The following is a 17,769-nucleotide window of genomic DNA, read 5'->3' as shown; positions in this document are numbered from 1 at the left end:
TCTGAACATCTCATCTACTTCCCACTTCCACGCTGTGGCTGAAGAACTGGTGAATGCACAGTCATCTGCTTCAAACCTACTGCTTCTCCTACAGTCCTGGTCTTGGTTGGTAGAAGCGCTTTCTACCCAGTTGTCTTAGTTAGAGACCTAGGAATCAGACTAGACTATTTACTCCTCTTTCCCACTTATGCCCAATCATCAAGTCTTGTCGCTTTTTCGCTCCTACACAGAGTATCTCAAAAAATTGCCTTTTCTCCACCCCATCACTACCTTTTCTGTTTTATGTTTTCACCACCATTTATTTGGATTATGCAAATATTTTTTTCTATATTTTCTCCTTTTAGCATTGTTTCCTTAACTCCAACCTGGAACCTCAGTGAAGAGCTTTAAGCAGGAGAGTAAAATAAGGATGTTCCCAGGGAAGCCATTGGCCTGAAGCCCATCCCCTCCCCAGATTTCAGCCACTTCCTAGTCCTTTCATAGTGCTGCCGTAGTCTCATGTCCCTGAAAATAATTTAACAAATACACTGATTCCCACATTATTCGGTCCAGGAGAATTTATATGCCAACCCATATCATGCGTCCTTTCCAACCTTTTAAATGTTGTGAGAGAAGTTTCAATCATTCAGGATCTGAAACATCCCTGCCAGAACACTGGGCCTGAGTATACTGGGTCCATGTAGGGTGATCACTACAGCAGTAACTATTTTAGTCCATCCAAAGCAATAATATCTATGAAATCATGAGATGGATGTGCTAGGTATATTTTCTCCTCATATGCATTAAAGTATATATATAACTATTAACATTTTTTAAAGTTTGTGTATTACCTAAAATCATATCTTTAAACCTGTGGTAAACCTCGTATATTTTTGGAAACTTTTTAGCATGAAATAAATGACTCTCTATGATTTGACTTATATTTTTCATTCTATAACTTCATCCATCTGTAGGATGATTATAGGGTTGGCATATAAATTATCACCCAAACCAGGATGCTTTTGAGGAATGTTCACATTTGACTTAGATGGAAAACCAGGTATAAAATTGTACCATCCAGGAAAATCTTACCTTATTCATCTGCTCACTCTCTAATTTCCATTTTATATAGTCGAGCAATGCTGAAGTATTTTCAGGTTTCTGTATATGGTTTCAATCCTCTAAGTTTTTTTTTTTTTTTATGTACTGTTTGTTTAGCCTGAAAACCCTTTCTTACTGTTCTTCTGATACCTCACTACTAGCTCTGGTTTCTCCAGGAAGTGTTTCCAGATTCCAGTCTGGACCAAATGACAGTTGCTGGTATTTTCTGAGAATTTGAAACTTATCTTTGTCCCTTTTTCACATTAAGGTGCTCTCCAGAGCAGGTACCATGTCTTGCTGATTTTGTTCCCTACAACATATACATAGATGTTCATTTATAAGTGATGTATACATGACTTACTATTTATAAGTGACATATACATGACTTACTATGGCCAACTCAGTGTAGAGATCCATGTTGTTGTTCTCCATTGGTAACACCAGGATTAGCCCTAGCCTGACTGATGATTCTGGCACTACCTAAAAGTACTGTTCCGAAAACAATCATTTGTCTCCCCTCTATTTTCTATATTTACCTTCACCTTTGATGAAGAAGCAGAATATCATGGTGCTTAAGACAATGTTTAGGGGGAAGACAGAAATGGTTTAGAGTTCCTACTCTGCACTTGCTAGCTTTGTGGCCTTTGGCAAATTATTCGACCTTCCTAAACCTCAGTTTCCTTGTCTGTAAAATCTAGATGATAATAAAACCTTCTCATGAGAATGTTATGATGATTAAGCTCATCTAAAGGGATGACTGCTGTGCCCAGTGTGCAGTATGTGCTTAATAAATGTTTTAGGAAAAAGCCACGGGTGGAAATGGTGAGATTACAAAGAAAGTAGTATCTTTCTTGTGCTGGCCCAGTAGGGAACCTTGTTTGTCAAGGCCATTTGGCTGGAATCAGTGTCCAGGTATAAAGTACCATCCACAGTACTCTGAAGAAGCATAGAATGAGCAGAGAATTAAGACTTTACTTCTATTTATGCCTAGCACATGTTTCCTGTTATGTAACAATGAAGGATTTAAAAACTAATGTTTTTCTCCCACAGTAGCACTGAGATCATCAGCTGCTTGAGTTCTGTTTGGAACTCTTGATGCCATGTCTATGTACATGAAAAAATAGGTCATTAAGTGCCCGATTTCATCTCCTCAAGCATAAACAACCTGGTTAATTAATCAATCATTCAATAATTAAGTAATTGGTTAACCAAAGAGTTATTGCACACCTGTTACATGACAGGTGCTTATCTATGTTGCCAATATGTACTAGATTTTGTAATATGTACCAGGGATAAAATGATGATAAACTATCTGGTGTTAGGGGTTCAAGTAGGTCAGACAAAGCTTTAATTACATAAGCTCCATAATGTGCCAGTCAGATCCCTGACAAAGCCGTGCCTAGGTGCTAAGGAAGCATAGGGGAGTGGTACTTAACCTCCCACAGGGAGGGGATGGCATTCCAGGAAAGACTTCTGTTCTATTTCATAAGGTTTTTCTTCAATGCAGATTACTTGACATGAATGATCTGATCACGCAGTGATGAACTGCACAGGGCAGGAGCGGGGACTTTTTCATTGCGTCCTCTTACCTTATAGTTTTAATGAGGTGATGAGGGCATTTGGCAATTCCAGGCCGTTAGGAATTTAGTCCTGTCTCTCTGCAACACCTCCCATCTCCTATACTTCAATCCTCAATGCTGGGAGCAGAAAGAATTGGGTACAGCAGGTAGGAAGGTAATTTCATTAGGTGATTTCTGCAATTCTAGAGAAAAAAAAAAAAAACAGAAGTAAGAATCAATGAAGTAGAATAAATCTGAGCACTTAAGAGGCAATGGGAGGGAGAGAGTTAAGTTCTGATGACACCAAGGTTTCAGCACAGGTGACCTGATGATGGTGAATAGTATTAAGAGTTAGGCAATCACAGAGAGAAGTGGAGAAAACTACAATGGAAGCTTTATCTTATTTTTTATAGGATATAATTTTCAGTAAGAACTAACCTTTCTGACAATTGCCTTCTGCCCAATATTTTCACACTTTCTTCAATTTCCAAACAAAATGAATACTGTTGAGCATGTCCTGGTACTACATAAACACACTTGGTATAGAGTAAATTCAGTTATTAGGGAGACAGTACACTTCCAGTCTCTGCACAGCTCCATTCAAGCTCTGTCAATTGTTAGCTAATGATTTCCAAGAATTCATCAGTCATTTTTTTATGTTTCCATAGACACATGTTTAAAAAGTGACAGAGATTAAAACTGTGGTGGCTACTAACCAATATTTGGTTTGTTGTCATTGACCAGCTGGGTAGAATGTGCATCCTTGAAATGTTCTTTTAACAATCCCAGTATTAGTTATATAAAATAAACCTTGTCACATTGGTATACAGTGCAAAGATCATGTCTAATAAAATGCTTCCAGTTAAAATGTCTGAACTGTGGGTTCTTTCAAAACAATTATAAACAATACTATGCTCCCTTTGTGTCATGTCAGAAATCATGCCAACCAAAGTGCTGCTGAACAGCTGTCCTGTGCTAACACAGAAATAAAAAAATATATATTCATAGCTATTAAACTGAAGTATCAGCATAAGCATTTAGATGATCACAAAGTTTGTATGAAAATGGGTGGTTCTGATATATTTGAGAACTTTATTTCTATGACATAGCCAAACATCTTCTTTGAAATCTTGTTTATACATTTCTTTGCTCTGGAAGCATACCACTTTCACCTTTATTAGTACAAAATTAAATTGTAGGCCATTTCTCAATTTAGTTTTATTGATTTCATCTTCAACAAATACTTACTGAAAATTTTCTTGATGTTCAGCACTCATGTCTATGAGATATAGCATGAACAATATGTCCCAAGTTCCTGATCTCATGGAGCTTTCATTTATTTTTGTAGGTAGGGATAATGAGATAGAAGATTTGTCGAAACAATGCATTTTTATATCACTAAAACTGAATAAGGACTTGGAAAAGGGAGTGCCTAGAGGAATGAGGGCTATTTGAACTGTGGGTTCTTTTAAAACAATTATAAACAATACTATGCTAGTGAGTGTCAGGGAACATCTCTACATTTATATTATTTGATGTAAAATCTCAACGATGACAGGAAGATAGTTAAACTAATACATGGGAGTAAGAGAACTCCAGGCAGAGCAAAGAGCATGTGCAAAGACCTTGAGACATGATAGAAAATGATGTGTTCAAGGATCAGAAAGGTTGCCTGTGTGGCTAGAATATATTAAGTGAGAGACAGGGAGGAGGAGATGAGGTCAGCGGAAGATTAAACCTTGCCTAATGCCTTTATGATGGAAAGACAGTGGTGGGTGATGTGATTTAATGTAAGCATTGAGATCACTCCGGCTGCCTGCCATGTGGAGCACAGAATTAGAGAGACAAAAAGGAAACAGGAGAACAATTAGGAGATGATGCATTAGTCTCAGCAAGAGCTAATTGAAGCTTTAGAAGTTGGAGATGGGGAGAAGTGGTACAGTTGGGTTGACAGTACTTACTGAAGGACTAAATGAAGGATACAGTAAAAAGAGAAACATTAAAGATGGCAATTTAGGGGGTTTAGTTTAAATAACTTCCTGAACAGTGGTGCCATTCACTGAGATGGGGAATATTAGGGAAAAGCAAGTTTGAGAGATAAAAATTAAGAGCTCGGTTTAAGACATTAAGTTTGAGGTCGCTTTTTAGACATCCGAAGAGAAATGTCTCATAGGTAGTCATAAATGTATGTTTGCAGCTCATGGAAGAGTCAGGGTTTGGACATGTAAATTTGGAAATCATGTACATGGCAGTCAGTGGTGGTGGAGGGGTTGGTAGACTCACCATTCCTGTAGGATGAAAAGAGCTGGATCGGGGGGATCAGAGTAAGAGAGCTGGAAGAGTATATGGAATATTTAGAGGGTAGAATGAATTGAGAAGTTGTGCTTGTTATTGGTGAAAATGATGCTGAAGTTAGGAGCATGGGAATGAGGTACTAAAGTAGAAGGTGAAGGAAATAGTGCTTGGTCCTCTGGAGATGTTAAAATCACTTAAAATGACTGCAGGAATATAAAGTGAATACTGGGTGAGGATCAAGGACAAAGTGCAGTGTGAGGACAGGAGAGTGGGAGAGAAGTTCTGATTGAGGAGCCGAGGGATAGCCACCTGGAGGCAAATGGAATGAGTGGGGTCCACAGGTGAGGTAGGACAGTGACCGATGGACGTACAGTGAGGCGCATTCTCAGTTAGGGTGGGCAGCATAAACAGTGACACGGCAGTGCCAGAAAGCAAGGCTTTCCAGGATAGGAAGAGAGTGTCAGAAACGAAGTGCTCCCAAATGCAGAAAACTTCAAGTAAGTGACGATGGACTTAATGAAGCTTTACCGCACTAAGCTGTTGCTGACATGATCACTTACTCCCAGCACAAACAAGTTAAAGCTGAGGTGGCACAAATGTTGAAGGGAAAAGAATTTGAGTCACATGGCTTCTTGGTACCTCATTGACATGTTTGTGGAAATAATCATACATTTCCCATCTGCTTTTCAATTTCACTTCATGAATCTGGATCGTTTGTTTACAGATCCACTTCCTTTTTTCCCCACAGGCGGAGTTGAGCATAATTATACTGAACTTGAGTAGAAAACATGTGATTACGATTCTGACTTCAGCCATAAGATTGTTCATTTTGTTATCATACACAACACTTTTAAGTAAGATTTTGGGAATGAGAAATTACAGGGAACTTTCAGCAGTTGTGAAGCTCACAAAACCAGGCACAGTTTCCTTTGCTCGTGTCCAGATGGGAATGAACCCTTTTGGTGAAAGTCGTCACTGGGATCACAGTATGTCAGGTGCTATTAGGTCGACATGACAGATTCCTAGCTGCCCTTGAGAGAACTTCCTCTCCTCTGTATAGATTTCCTTCTCCTTTTTTTGCATTCAGTTGATCATAACAGCTGCAATAAAACCCACTTCACCTTAATAACAACAAATCAGAGTGGCTCATTCTCTATATTCCAACTGCACTTACACGAGTGCTGATTATTGATCTGAAAACATACTATGCTTTAACCTGGTCATGTTTAGTGTCATTTTCTCCATTCAAGTAACAGCCACCATTGTCTGGAATGGAATTGCCCTAGCAGAACGATATGATGGTCGTCAGGTTAGAAAATCTTTCTTGGGTCAACAATTCATCATAATGAAAATTGCAGAGGCTCAAGTGTGTTCTCTGAACACTTGGCAACTCACACTTTTCTTCCTGATATATCATATACATCAGACTTGCTGACGCACATTGATAAATTCAATTTCTTCAGAATAGCTGATAATTGTGCTATTGAACAATTGATTTTGCATAACCGCGTAATTACATAACCAAAGCTGATTTGACTGTCATTGCTGAGAAAGGAAAAATGACAGCGGTTGCCACCGAATGTCATGTGCCCCTAAAGAACTGGTTAAGAGAGGCAAAGATCAAAAGCATCTAATTTTTTTTTTCCAGATGAGCCATTTTGCTAGCTCCTTATGGTGAAGTGAGAAGTAAATATTTTGGAAGTGACAGCAAAATAATACCGAGGCTATGCGTTCACTTTTCTCCATGATTTCCATCCTCTTCAAACCACAAAGTTTACAGGTCGATGAGGTCATTTTACCAAGAGCAAGAACCCCAGAGCTGTCCTGAGATGGAAACATCCAGCTGTGTGGTCTGCCTCTTATTTTACTGTGAACAATAAACCCTGTAATATTCCATTCTCTTCAACAGGGGTTTATTGAGTGTCCACACGTCTCAAGCTTTCTGCTAGGGGCTACAGTTTCATGTGATTTGTATGCACCTTGTTTCCGTTTGTGTTTGAAAGTGCCACGGGGATGTTTCCTGGGGTAGGCATTTCATTGTCAGCTAGATTTCTGCTCAACTCCATGGCTGTCTCGGTGTGTTATTGTGTCACTTACGCTCTCACACAAACCACAGACAGAAGGGAGCAAAATTTCTACTCAGTGGCACCTGTGACAAAAATCATCTACCTCCTCCAACATTATGCCGTTAGTAAAATTAGTTAATCGTTAGGCATTTGAAAAGAAGGGTGGAATCCGGTGAGTTGTTCACAGTTATAAGGGCTCTATTGTCTGAACTATGGTGGAATCTTATTAAAATATGAAAATCAGCAGTACAGGGTCTCAGGCAGGAGCAGATATGTACAGTAATAACATGTCATCTCAGAACCACTCTCCCGATCATTATACATAAAGGGCTTGGTCTAGCATCTCTTTCATTATCTTAACTCTGAGTTGAAGCCAATTATAAGTAGAGAACCTTACTTTCATGCTTTCTCATAGTTTCCTTTCACAGCCTTTCTTCTAATCACTGCCTTTATCTATTTTCATATGTTGTTGGTTCATATCCCTCTCCACAGTGGAAGAGAGAGAGAGAGAGAGAGAGAGAGAGAGAGAGAGAGAGAAAGAGAAAGAGAGAGAGAGAGAGGAGAGGTGTTAATTTAGAATCTAAGCTACTGCCTCCTCACTCAGACCACTTGTCTTCTAGGTGGGCAATGTGTGTAACTCTTGTTTTACCTGAAATATCTGGGCAGTAATTGGGAAAGTCCTATATTCACAGGATAATTGCTTAATGTAAGGAAGAGCAGAAGTTGTGGAAAGACCAGGCACTTTGGGGCCAGAGAGATAATGATTTGAATCCTGGGTCTGACACCTGCTCTGCGACCTTGTCTTTTATGTAACCTCTCTTGGGGCCTTGGTTTTGTCATCTGCAAAATAGTGGTAGCATTACCTATTTTACAGAGCCATTGTGAAGGATAGATACCATCATTGTGAAAAATGCCTTACTACACAACAAAGTCATTTTCTTTTCTTCATTGCTTTCTGTTAATCAGGCTATACAGCTAGCCTAGCGCTCCTTCCCTGAAGCCAGTTTTTACACGGACACATCTGCATATGTATAGACCAAAGCACTATTTCTTTTCTCTTGGTTGTCACTTGTCCTGTCCACTAAATCCTGCTGCCACTCTTTGGTGGATAAAGCTTTGAGATTTCAAGCTGTCAGCTCATTGGGCCACAGTTTGGATCTGTCAGTTTGGTTATGGGCCATGTAGTATGTAAATAATGACACCTTTTAAAATATTTTTAATCCTTCATTTTGATAGATGCTTTTGGGTTTCGCATTTGTCCTTCGTGGAAGGAAAAAAGGAAACCAATAGCTCCTAAGGGTGACAAGGTAATTACACATCAAGAGTTATGTTAGCACCAAGAACTATGCTAAGATGTCTTACTAAAGGACAGAGTTGTTCAAAATCCCAATCTTATTTCTGATGCTGCTAAAAGAAGGTGGGTAAACTTTTAATTACACATAAACACTGTCAGGGAAGTGAAATGCTTTTGCTGACTCAACCAGTTTTAGAGTTGCCCAGAAGTAGAGGCGGGAGAAAACACCTTGGCCTTAGCAACTGGCTAAGCAAAGCCAGTTTGATTGGCATTTGGAGCTGAATTCACACATGGTGTGCCCAGGAAGTCACACAGCTAGAGGAGATTTGGTTTATGGTGTTGGTTGTGTTTTATGGTTTCTTCTCAGCATAATCTGATTTTAAGGAAATAATTTTTAGCCTGCTCCACAGTTGCTGAGAAGTAAGTTGGCTATAAAACACCCCACAACAAGGACCCATCCAGGTTGATTGGATGAAGCAGTATAATGTAATAATAGCTAACATTTATTGAACACTTACTATGCACCAAGCATTCACATGCACAAATTCTCTCAACAACCCTGTGAGGTAGGCAGTCTTCATTTCCCCATTTTACAGATGAGTAAAGTGAGGCACCAAATGGTTAAAAAACTTCTCCAAGGTTACATAGGGGCTGACTTAAAATTGAACCTAGGCAGCCAAACGCTAAAATCTGTGCTGTTAGTCCCAACGCTGTGTTGCCTCACTCAGGCTCACACAGTGGAAGCCCAAGAGACTCAGAGGAGATCGGGGCTTGAGTGCTTCCATGTATTTGCTGTGTGCCCACAGGCAAACCCCTGATGTCTCTAATGCTTAGTTATAAGGACTATAATACTGCTTTCCCAATCTCAGAAGACAAATAACTCTGTGATTTATTAAGAATCCACTATGTTCCACATGTTTTATAGACAGTTTAAATATTTTTTTAAGCACCCAAAAGTTAAGAACAATTATCCCCAGTTCGTGGTTAAAATTTTTAAATAACATGCCAAGTCCTATTGAATTCAAAGCTATCTGGATGCAAAATCCGTACTTTTTCTAGGGTGTGTAAATTTAAAGTGTAAACCTGAACACAAGACCCTGAAGCTGAGAGGGTCATGCTAGTCTGATACACTCACTGTGTCCTGTTTGACCAGCCTGTCAGTTGTCCTGTCTCTCTGTCTTGGTGCTGTTGCTCCTTTTCCTTGCTTCTTCTTTTATACCATTTAATGATTGCTTACTACATGCCAGGAACCATGAGATGTGCTTTCTGTTCTTTAATTCTCAAAGTTACTCTATAAAGTAGGATTTTAGGGTCCTTTTCTAGGTTGTTCTTTTATTGAATACAATAAGGAAGAAAGGCAGAAACAACGAGATCAAGAAGTAACATTTTATTGAACACTTACTATGTGCCAGACAGCATCCTAAGAATTTGATGTGAGTATTACTATTTTCCTCTTTTCATAGATGAGAAAACGGAAGTACAGGGAGATTCATAACAAGCCTAAGGCAGGCAGTCTGACTCCAGATCCAATAGTCTTAGCCACATTTAATTTTATTCTCACGGTGACTCTTCGAGATAGATGATTTAATTCTCTTTTGCTAGTGAGGAACCTCAAGCTCAGAGACGTTGACTAGGACACACATCTATTATTTATCAGAGTTGTAATTCAAAAGGAATTTCCCTGACTTCTAAAAGCCATAATTTTTCTATGTGTACCATGTTGTTTCTCTTGCTTATCTTTGAGTCACTGAGGCCTGTAGTTTCCAGAATTTCAGCTTGAAAGGCACTCCGTGACACTTTGAAGTCACATTTAAGTAAATCCTCTGAATGCAACCCTAAGAACCAGCTGACGTTCCTTTGCCTTTGGCACCACCATCGGCTCTCTAATTCAGGAGATAAAGGAAGCTGCTGGATAGAGCAGTCCAGTGGATATCAGACTGAGATTAAGCAGAATGATGTAAGACCCCTACATTGGTACATATCATCCCCCAGACCATGGTTATGCCTTAAATGAGGCCTGATCACCAGTGAGTGAGTAAGAGATACTTTAATACATCCCTAAACAGAGAGCTTTCCCTGCGGCTTAGGGAAAGTTGTCTCATCCTGTGATGTTGCAAACAAAATACCTTTCTAAATTGGTTATGTACCCAAAAACATAGAGGCAATGATTTTATTTAGCTCTCAAATCTGTTGGTAATTTGGACGGGGCTCAGCCTGGTGTTATTCTGGTCTGTGTAGGGTTCGTCTACTTTAGTTGGGCCCCTTTAAATGTCTGGGGCCTCAGCTAGGATTGCTGGAGCCACTGGCTAGCACTTTTAGCACGAGGGCAAATCATAAGGATAAGCCCTTTGAACCTGTCTTCCAGGGAGCGACCAGATAAGTCAAAATAAATAATTACAAGTCTTTGCAAGTGAGTTCCCCCTGTTCCCTCCAAAATGGGGTATGAGGGCTGTTATTTTCAGGGCTACTGCTTGCTGAGCTGAGAAGCAGAGGATGGAACTGGGATCAGATAAGATACCCAAAAGTCCTGAGTTCTGACTGAGAATCAGCCATTTTTTTTTTAATAAGTGCTATCCAGATTGCTGCAAGCCTTTGGTTAATTTCCAGAGTTCTGAAAATGTTCATTCTGAAAGTTTTTGCCAGTTTTTCATTGCTTTCATGAAGAGGAGGGGGCTTGGAATTTGGATTTCTTGACTCTGACATTTTTGGCAATGTCATTTTTCTAATCGATTTTTCTCTTGCTAAAGAGTTGTAGTTTCCTGATTCTTCCCATGCCTCATAATTTTTTTTATTAAAGCTTAGACTTTGTGAATTTTATAATATTTAGTGCTGGATTTTGCTGTATCTCTCAGGGTTTGTTCTGGGATATAGTTAAATTCATTGGGATAAGTTTGATTCTTTCAAGGCTTACTTTTAAGCTTTGTGAAGGTAGGTTCCAAGCAGTCTTGAATCAGGGGCTAATTTGGCTCCCATACTAATGCAGTACTCGTCTGAGGTCTCAATCCAATGCCCTCTCTATTAGGTGGAGTTTCCACCCTGGCTGACTGGAGTCTTGACTCCTTTCATCCCTGTGCGAGCTCCAGGGATTATTCCATCTACACCCTTCCAATACTTCTCCGAATTTGGAAAAAATTTTCTCACGCATGCGCAGATTGGGCAATGATTTGACGAGCCCCTTCTGCAGATTCTAGAGTTGAGTCTTTGTGCACCTCCCTCATTTTTCATATTCTGCCCCACAGATTTTTGCCACCTCTGAATTATGAAACAGGTTTCATCAGCTCGGCAATACGACTAAGATGTTTGGCTTCTCTCTCCCTTTCCTGCGTTGAGGCCTGGAAACTCATTCCAGTCAGTAAACTAGGAAGACTGCAGGATTCAACTTGTTCTTTTTAAAAATTTAAGGCAGCACTATCCTGTGCTGCCCATTGTCCAATGACTGAAAACCAACATTCCAACGTTTTGTCTAGTTTTCTAGTTGTTTACAGTATAATTGTTAATCTATCCCTGATACATCATCATGGCCAGAAGCTAAAGTAGTTATAACATTTTAATTAGCATAAATGTAAACAGTTCTTTGTCTTACTGGTCCTTCAGTCACTTCTGGTCCTTTGGTAATTTTTTCTTATGCTTTCTTTCTGCTTGCATTTATTTTTATTTGGCAGAAGTATATTCTGGCAGAAGAAAGTCTTGGGTGGTATGCCTTCTGAACCTTTGTATGTCTAGAAGTATATTCCTTCATTTACTGGCTTGGCAAACAAATTTGTTCAAAATAGACATAGCTTAAAGGCATTGCTCAATTGTTTTCCAAAATCCAGTGTTTCATGTAAGATTTCTAATACGGATTTGTTGATAGTCTGTTTTTATCTCTTTAGAAGCACTTAGAATTTTGTTTTTCTTAGAATTCTAAAATACATATCTTCCATGAAGCAAAACTCAATTGCTTTGATGAGGAGGATACAGGAAGATACTTTAAAAATATAGTATTATAAAAAAAAAAAAAAACAGCAGTGAAAAATAAGTTTCCCCTAAAGATTATAGGCTCTTTCTGATACCTGAGGCCTCCCTTTGTCCCCAGTATTCTTGTCTATGGCCTCTGTAATACTTTGAACTTCCTCATCCAGTTTATTAATGGCTTTTGCCTACTTTTTTAAAAAATTAAGTATAGTGGTATATAATATTATATCAGTTATATTAGTTTATTATTAGTTAATATTAGTTATATTGTGATTCAATATTTTTATACCTTATAATCTAATTACCCCACTACTTCTAGTAATCATCTGTCACCATATAAACTTATCCCACTATTATTGACTATATTCTTGCCTCCTTTTCTAGAGTATTTTGTGTTCTGTGAACAAGGCCTGTATTACTTATTTAGTCAACAGTAATTTTTGCTGTACATAAAAATATAACCTGAAAGTTTTATTTTCCTTGTAAAAAATTGTATCTCAGAGAATTATCTGCTATAACATATAGGTTTTTAGAGTTCAATATACAAATGTTCTCCAATTAGATATATCACCTTTGCAGCTACATCTTAAAAAAAAATGGTTAAGGTAGAAACCCAAGTTCCAATATGGGATGACATATACTTACTGGTAAATGTTATGGACTATGAAAATTAATTTGATGCTTAAATAAACACAAAAGAATGATATTAGGGGTGATAATATGTTAAAGGGAGCATTGCAATGCTCATTTTAATTTTGTGAATTGTTCTCAGATTACATAATGTCATTAAAATTGAAGCCACTTTATGGAAGGCACAATTGAAACAGCTTTGCCTTTGTATGTGAGTTTAGCCTAGTACGTCTGAAGTTATACAGCATAGAAATGGTTATTTCCTTCCCAAACATTTAGCAGAAAAGAGGGAAAAAAAGAGAGGATATAATCTGGGGTAGATGCTTTTTGTAAGAATATGATTTCTGAAATGCAAGTTTCAATATCATTCTACTGTAGCATATTCTGACAGACATTTGATAGATACATGGAAGATGAGAAGAGAGTAAGGTACCTCCTCTTGAGATTTTAACACTGTGTACAATCAAGTACTCCTTTAAACACTTCGATCAACAATATTTTTTGGTATTTCTCTCTACGACTATACCATGAACTATTTTCAGTGCTAAGTATGTATCTTTATGGCTGAAATTAATTTACCAGGGTTTCATTTCTGTAGGAGCTCTAGACAACTGCAGAGTTCAATTGTATACTATAAAAGGGGAAAAAATGCTAAAAGTGTTTGGAAGAATAAAATAAAAGAAGAAAATGTGCAAAAATACACATTTAGGAGTTAACATTAGAGAACAGTGTAAAATTGTCTCCAAATTTCTGGTGTCAATTTTGGTGTCTTCTTTAAGCTCTTCTAGCAGGTATGTGGACACTATGATGGGGGTATTTTGAGTGGACCCAGGAATGGCAGGCTGATATCCCCAGAATGCTGGTGGATGGAGCTCCCATTTGAACAAAGAAGCTGAGGCTTGTGTTTTTCCTCAATGCATCATTGTTCTGGGTTCTAATATTCTTGTGCTTCAAAATGGGGATGGCAGAAAGAAACAATGGGAGGAAGTTAGTTTAAACAGCCACTTCCCATGTTGAAATACTTCAAAAGGAGCTCTTTTGAAAAGAAATGCTTAAAAAAATTTTTTAAAAAGAGTAAAATAGAAACAGAACATACTGAAGGTGAGGAGAGAAAAATTTTCAAGATTTAGACAGAAAAACAAGAATGTTATCCAATGCAGAAAGTCCACTTGTGAATAAAAATCTAAAAAATATCTTCAAGAAACTGCTGAGATATACTTGGGCAAAGTAGGAATCCGGTGCAACGTGGATTCCTTGTAACAAATGCCTGGATACAGCCAGTGTGAACTCCTACCACAGAAGAAACAGCATGTGGTGGAGTTGGAGAGGCCATAGGATATTGGTTCAAATCCAAATTTCTGTGGTGATCAGTTAAGTTAGTGAAGAAACTTTGAATAAGCCAGATTCAAGGGAGCTCTAATTTTTCAAAAAAGGAGAAAAGCAAAATCTAAAATTTCCATCTTGAGAGAAAGAATTTAGGATAGCAGAAATGATAAATCCCACAAATGCCAGCTGGTTACATTCAAATGGCCACTTCCGTACGTTGCCAGTGACAATTGTAAAGTAGTATGATTTTCTTGAAAGCAATATGGCACCACACAACAAGAATTGTAGAGATAGTCATATCCTCTAACCCAGGAATCTCACCCTGGGGATGTGTCCTAAGGAAAAGATTCCACAGAAGCAAATCATCTATATGCACGGAAATGGTCATTATAACACCTTTATAATAACAACTACAAAAATGTCTCTGAGAAACAATCATATGTATAAAACAGTTGTGAAATTGTTTAGTAAATTATGGAACATTAAGTCCACAGAATATTATTCAGCCATTAAAATTATAATTATGAAGACCCTTGAAAAACAAGAAAAATGTTTATACTATGATATTAAGGGGGAAAATGGAATTAAAATACTATGTACATTAGGATTACAACTGTTTTAAACTATGTAAGTGGAAAAAATATGCAGAATTTAATAAGATTATTTTAGTTTGTGGACTTCTGAATGATTTATTTTCTTTTTCAAAATTGTGTTTAATAAATGATAACTATATTTTAATAAAGTTTGGTGGAAACAGAACTGGTCAAGGGATAAAGAAATAGCAAATGATAGAGTAAAATTGACAAAGAGGATATATAAGGCTATACTATTTGATGCCTGTGGAAATTTTGTTGCTTTATTTTAGCAGAGGAAAATCACTGTAAGTATGTGTACTATAAATTACTTTTTTTTTTAATAATAAAAATGGTTATATGGGTGATGTGAGTCCAATGGAGCTGTTCTAAGCCTTGGCATTAAGTGTACAATTTTCTTTCCATGATCATCAGTTACAGAGATGGATTGGAAGTAGAACTGACAAAACCACTAGCTTGTCAGAAACAGATTTGCTGGCTCCTGATTCTCTGTCCCCAGTAACTATGACCACTGTCCAATTCCATCAAAACTTATTCCTGTGTTAACTATATATGATTGAATATGTAATATATTTATATCTGTGTGTCTGTCTCTGTGTATATTTATTTTTAAAAAATTATGGACTATTTTTATATTCAGAAAAATGTACAAAACCTGTATAGGTTGTTTACTAAATAATTATGAAGTGAACACTTGTATAACCACCATCTAACTTGGAAACTGGAATGTTGTTAGTACCTTAGAGCAGTAGTCTCCAACCTTTTTGGCACCAGGGACTGGTGCTCCTGTGAGAATCTAATGCCTGATGATGTGAGATGGAGCTGAGGCAGTGATGCTAGATCTGGGGAGCGGCTGCAAATACAGATGAAACTTTGCTTACTTGCCCACTGCTCACCTCCTGCTGTGCAGCCCAGTTCTTAATAGGCCATAGACCAGTACTGGTCTGTAGCCTGGGGTTTGGGACGCCTCCCTTAAAGGTTCTCAATCATGTCCCCTTCTCTCATCTAGAAGTGGTAGCCACGGGCAGGATGCACAATCTTGATTTTCTGGAATAATCATTTCCTGGTTTTGCTTGTTTTATTTCTATAGATCCCAGGTATACAAAATTGTATTAACCATAATTCTTGGTTCATGGCACACTGTTATATTTGGTCTACAATAGACTGTTACTTTCATTTAATAATAATATAATAAAAATTATGAATTCATCACCTAACCCAAGAACTAGGACATTACCATTAATTTATAGCTTCCGAAGTGCTCAACTATTTAATTCCATTCTCCTTCCTAGAGGTAGCCAGGATCCCAAATTGCATATAATCTTTTTGTTGTTGTTCTTTTTAGAAATAGTTTTAATATCTGCATATGTATCTTCAGACAATATATTTAATTTTGTCTGGTTTCGAGTTTACACAGATGGAATTATACTGCATACATTCTTCAATTACTTGATTCTTTCACTAAAATTATGTTTGTAAGATTCATTCCTATACATATGTTTATCTCTAGTTTGTTTATTTTACCTCTAAGTAGCATTTGATTGTATAAATATACCATGATTTACTTATTCAATTTAATGTGAATAGACATTTGTGTTTCTGGTTTTTAAAATTTATGAATAGTGCTGCTATGGACAATTTTGAACACTTCTCTGGATGCACACATATAGGAATTTCTCTAGATTTATCCTAGAGTTACATTAAGTGTACATTTCAGCAGGATATTGAAATCAATATTCAACCAAAGTTGAAGTCAAACATAAATGCTAACCTAATAGAATCAATTCTATTTTACAAAAATAAAATCTGAAATTTTGCATAAAAATGTAGTTATCATAATTTCAATATTAAAATTTTTAGCTATTGCATTTTAAATATTTGAAATGGTGCAATAATTTCTTAGTACTGGTGATCACATCAGTTCTGTTGATGACACTATAGCCGCCGTATTGCATTTTTACACTAGACACTTTGAATTAGGATCAGGTGAGAAGCAGCATATCAGAGCTAGTATAGGGGCTCCCTAATGGGAATGTTGGCACCAGTTATCATTATACATTCCTTTATTTCTAATGACAAAAGTCTTCTGTAAAAACATAGCTTCATTTCAACTCATGAACTTAAAAATTTGGTCTATGGTGATGATGCAATTTTATTGAAACTTTGGGAATTATTTGAAGAAGATATGTTTGACCATTTTTTGAAGTAGATTTAAGGCTGATATCTTCACATATGTTTTTTATTCCTACTATTTTTGTCTTTAATTTTTCCTATACCCATCAAATTGAGGAAATACTATCTTTTAAACCTTGAGTGTAGAAATAAACCAGTGTAGCAATGTAATTAGCAAGGTTTTTAAAAAGGTCACATGGAAATTTCCATCTGCATCTCAGCTTTCACTGCATGCACAATTTCAGATTCTTATTTTGACTAGAATGATTGGAGAATTTTTTCATCAGGTGTCAGGTAAGAAATACTTACATTTTCCAGGCACGCGATTTTGAGTGCTTCTTTAGCAGCTTACAACAAATAAATTATTTAATTGAGCTCTAGCACATCCTGCTTTATTGATATTTTTCACTGCAATGTATAGTATTAAAGTTTTTGTTGTTGTTTCTTTTATTAACACGTAGTAGCTGCTTTATGATTTTTTAAAAACATTTTGTGTAATTACAATACAAAAGTATGCCAAAATCTCTTGTGTGTCATGTAGGTTTACTGGTGGAAGAAGAAATATGGAAGTGGTCCAATATTGTTATGTTTATGACCAGTAATTTTGGATTAATGTTGGAGATTGAACACATCACTCAAAGTGTGGACAAAATGTCATATGTGCATGATTTCTAAACCACTCATAGCCATATGGTTTCATCATTAATGACAATTACATTACACTTACGTTCATTGATGTTTTCCTGGAGTTAAGCAATATGATTAACAAATTTATGCGATGGTCATATATAGACATTGTA

This window comes from Rousettus aegyptiacus, unplaced genomic scaffold, assembly GCF_014176215.1.
Source record: "Rousettus aegyptiacus isolate mRouAeg1 unplaced genomic scaffold, mRouAeg1.p scaffold_m13_p_1, whole genome shotgun sequence".
NCBI lineage: Eukaryota > Metazoa > Chordata > Mammalia > Chiroptera > Pteropodidae > Rousettus > Rousettus aegyptiacus.
This window is presented reverse-complemented; position numbering follows the sequence as displayed.